The sequence below is a fragment of the Acomys russatus genome, chromosome 3 (assembly GCF_903995435.1).
Source record: "Acomys russatus chromosome 3, mAcoRus1.1, whole genome shotgun sequence".
Lineage (NCBI taxonomy): Eukaryota > Metazoa > Chordata > Mammalia > Rodentia > Muridae > Acomys > Acomys russatus.
This window is the reverse complement of record NC_067139.1, coordinates 48689435-48694204: the sequence shown is the minus strand read 5'-3', so window position 1 is coordinate 48694204 and position 4770 is coordinate 48689435.

Sequence of the window (4770 nt, the reverse complement as noted above, 5' to 3'; positions counted from 1 at the left end):
AGTTTGGACTTAAATCCAACCAGTTATTAGTTGGTAACTTCCTTAAGTTTTATGCCATTACTGCATTGCATATCCTGCATTCCAGTCACCATTGTTGATTGGAGGGTTTAAAGCTAGGTTGGTGTTTACCCTTCTCCTGTGGTAGTGTGAAGAGTATCTTCCAATATGCTGAACACCAGTCCGTAGAGATGAAGGCTCTAGGTAGGCACCGCATAAACTTGTTCATGTTCAATGAGTTGTGCAGGTGTTGTTTTCAGCAGTAGCACTTACTACCAGTTTATGGAAAGCTACCAATAGTTTTGAAAATAGCCTTGGTTGCTTAAGGCCTCCAATGTGGCCCTTTTGGTGAACAGCTTGGTTAGATTTAACTCATTTCTGGAACTGGAGTCTTCATTTGTTAATGAGAGATGTCCAGCTGGGGCTCCATCTCCCCTATTCTTTGAAGATTCTGTTTTTGATCACCTTTATAAATGTTTTATGAATCATCTATTGCACTAGACTTCCATACAGTCCCTTAAATGACCCTTAGTTTAAGTTGTCCCTCCCCACATTTCCTCCCTCAGAACCCCCTCTCTATTGCTCCTCCCATTCCAGTCCCCTCATCCTTCCATCTATAGCTATTTATTCTATTTCCCCTTCTTCTAGTGATCCGATCATTTCCTAAGCCTCTTACTCTGTATCTAACCTTTGTGGTTATATGGACTGTAGCCTGCTTACAGAAAGACTTAAGAGCTAGTATCCATATACAAGTGAATGCAAGGCAGAGCGTGGTGGCACATGCCTTTAATCCCAGCACTTCGGAGGCAGAGGCAGGTGGATCGATGTGAGTTCACGGCCAGCCTGATCTACAAAATGAGTCCAGGACAGCCAAGGAAACACAAAGAAACCCTGTCTCGAAAAACCACCAAAAACATACATAAATTAAAAAAAAAAAAAAAACAAGTGAATGCATACCACATTTGTCTTTCGGGGTCTGTGTAACCTCACTTAGAATGAATGACTTTTTCCCCTAGCTTTATCATGCCTTCTTTAAAAAAATGAGCAATATTCTATTGCATAAATGTACAATATTTTCTTCTTTCATTCATTTCCTGTTTCACTATTTCCAGTTTCTGGCTGTAACAGTATGGTCTCATGCTTTGTATTTGATTATTAACTATATTGCTCCCCAAGGTCTGCTTGCTGTCTTTTAGAAGCAGACACTCACATACCCAAAATCACTTTTGTAACCTTGCCTAATAAATTATCCCTGATTGGCTAATTAAAAGGCCTACAACTGGGCAGGGCAGAAGAGGGGGTTGGTGGTGGATTAAAGGTTCACAGGCTTTGGAGAGAGAAGGATCATGGGTGAGAGACAGGTACCAGAGGAAGGAAGGAGACAGAGCTGTGATGGGTTAGCTAGAGAGAGGCTGATCAGCATGGATGGAGAAAAGCAGCCCTGACGAAGAGCGTTAGCAAGTATTTGGGGGTTATAGATAGCAAGTAGTTCAGATGGAAATCAGTAAGGCATATAGGCTGGGATGGGGCCTGGGAAATGATAAGGATAGTACAGAGAGTGAATAGTTTTCCAGTCCTAGGTAAAATGAGGCTATGCTAAAATACAACGGGTGTCCATGCCTTTTATTGATTGTAATAGTGGGTTAGATAATACCACTGTAATAACTATACTTATTTAATAATAAACAATATACGCTTATTTTGTATTTTCTATAACAACCAGAAATGAACATACCTGAGAAAGTATCTCTGTAGTAAGATATAGAGTCATTTGGGTATATGCCCAAGTATGGAATAGCTAGTTGTTGAGGTAGAACTATTTCAAGCATCCAGAAGAACCACTACACTGATTTCCCCAATAAAATGGCAATTATCAAGAAAAAATGACAACTAATGATGGTGAGTATGTGGTGAAAAGGGAAAATCTATACACTATTGGAATATAAACTGGTACAATCACTGCAGAAATCAAGGTGAAGATTTTACTCAGTATAAAGAATATAGATATTCCACTCTTGAGAATATATCCAAAGGGGTCTACAGACTATGTCAGAGACATCTGCAGATCCATATCAACTGCTCCATTTTTACAATAGCTACAAAGTGGAATCAGCCTTGATTACCACGACCTGATGAACAGTGTCATTCATAACTGTTCTCTGAGCCATGCAAACTGTATCTTGGGGCATTCAGCTGTGCCTTCTTGCAAATAACCACACCAGCTAAGTTTGTTGACTGTGCCTTCTCATGGAGGAGCAAAAAGGATCAAGAGACCCTTACTTGAGCATCTAGCTGCTCTCTATTACCTGTGTTTTGGAACTCTATCTTAATTTAATATCACCTTGGAGAAGAGTACATAGGCAAAGGAAGGCTAAGAAAGGAGAGCTCTGTCTATGCAGCAATGAGGAAGCTCTTAGGCCAGCTGGGTAAGGCTTTTCAGGGGCAACTGGTTAGATGAGGAGCACTCAGACCCTGTAAGTAACCCCACACCTGTGCTCTCTAAGGAAACACACACACACACACACACACACACACACACACACACACACACACATACACACACACACACAAAACTCATTTGCTCCCTCACAGTGAACTTTATATTTGTGCCTTTGTTTGACTTCAAACCATAGGCAAATGGGTAACCTCACTCAAAATGTACCTTACCATTCTATTCCACTTTCCACGTCTTGTGTAGGTAGCCATGTTGTTTGCAGTATCATCGGTTCCCTCTCATTTCTAGTAGACATTCTCACAGTAGACTCACTGGGCCTCTAGCTCTTTAAATATTTCTGTCCCTTCATCTGTGATATTCGCTGTAGGCATAGAACTTTTACAAACCTACTTTACTTAGGGTTATTTAATGCCTATACTTCCTTCTAACTCACCTTCCCTAGATAGGAAAGAAAAGAGGTTAATGGAGACAGAAGTAGACCTTTTTAGACTCAGTTACTTGGAACAATTCCACTGATTTTTTTTAATCAGGATTCCAGCAGACCTGTTAAATAGCAAACTAGAAACTCAGAAGAAAAAAAAATGAGTACAAGCACAGCAGCTGGAACCCAGAACCGTGAAGTGTTCTCTGGCGCCTTTCTCCCAGGAAGCTTCTTGAAGCTGAGTGATGAACAGCCAAATGATACAAAAACCAGAAAGCCAAGCCTCTAGTTTTGGGCTTATATATATGCTCACAGTCCGTACTAGATGATTATCAGTTGACAAAGACCATGGCCCCCCTCAAGGAGCAGTTCGTCTTCTAGGGGAAAAACACCACATGTCCTCTCACAAGTCTCTTTTCAGTGGACAAACACCACACACCCTCACACAAGTCTGTCTCACATCTCACATGTGGGATCAAAACCAAAACAGGTTTACATCCACTATGGTTCCCTGAGACCAAAGTGCAGGGGTTGTGTATGGTATGTATCCAGTGGGGCTGGGTGAGCTCTCAATCAAGTAATCTTGTAGTTTTCTGTGATTTTCTCCATCTGCTGCAAAGAGAAGCTTCTTCGATGAGGGAGGGAATCCACACCACATGTCTGTGGGAATAAGGAGAAGTATTTAGAATGTGGTGAGGAATTCTGTTTGTCTAGTAATTAATGGCTGTAACTTCTCCTGTAAGGACCATGACCTTACTAGTCATGGGTATTTGATTAGGTTTCCAGTACCAGACATAATTTCTCTCTTGTTGAGTAGGTTTGGAGTTTAATTAGAAAGGTGTTGTTACCACCAAGATAGGAGTTCCACTTACTATCACAGAACTGACACTGGGGATTCACAGGCATCATATCTAGGTAGGACTACTGAATGCTTTCCCTCATAGGCAGCCTGTAAAGCAAGTTTAGATGCTATGAAATCTATTCCTCAGGGTGGAGCCTTCCAAGTCAGGCCATGCTCAAGTCTTCTGAGTCCTGTTTCTGAAGCATAGGGTGTAATCAGCAATAGAGACTTATCCTTAAGTCCTTGGAGACAGCTAAGGGCATTAACAGTATCCTACATTGTTTTAGGGTCTTTCAAACTCTGATCAAACTATAAAACGTGTAAGGAGGTATCTCATGCCTAGAGCTGAGGTTTTTGTTAGGAGATCAATGTCTTTTGTTGGGCATTTGTCAGCCCAAATGACATAACATCACACACACACACACACACACACACACACACACACACACACACTTTGGGTAAATATAAAGTAATGTTTTCTTAAAGTGTTTTCAAACATCCTAAGTGTTGTTGCATTCCTTTTTCCTCCTTCTTCCCCGGTTAAAGCCCTCCTTCACACTTTTCCTATCCCCACTTCATATCACTTATATGTTCCTGCTCCTCTCCATTACTTTTCTGGTTTCTGTGGTTATGAATTCACATCTGTAGTGAAACTAGGAATCTGAGATGATAAAGAACACAAATTTGTCTTTTCACGCCTGGGACACCTCAATACGATTTTTTTCTAGTTCTATGCATTTACCTGCAAATTTCATGATTTTCTTTCTTTCTTTTTTTTTTTTTTTTAAGCTAAATAGCAGTATATACGTACCACATTTTATTATCCAGTCATTATTGAAGTACATTTAGGTTGCTCTATTTCCTAATTATTGAGATTGAGTTTTCATCTTTTATTTGTTCTCTGAAAATTCCTTACACATATACATTTTTTTACCTTATCAACCCCCTACTACTTCCCTCCAATTATCCCCACAGAACCACCAACCTGTCACCCACACAGCTTTATGTCCACCACCACCACATCCACCACATCCACCACCACCAGCACCACCACCA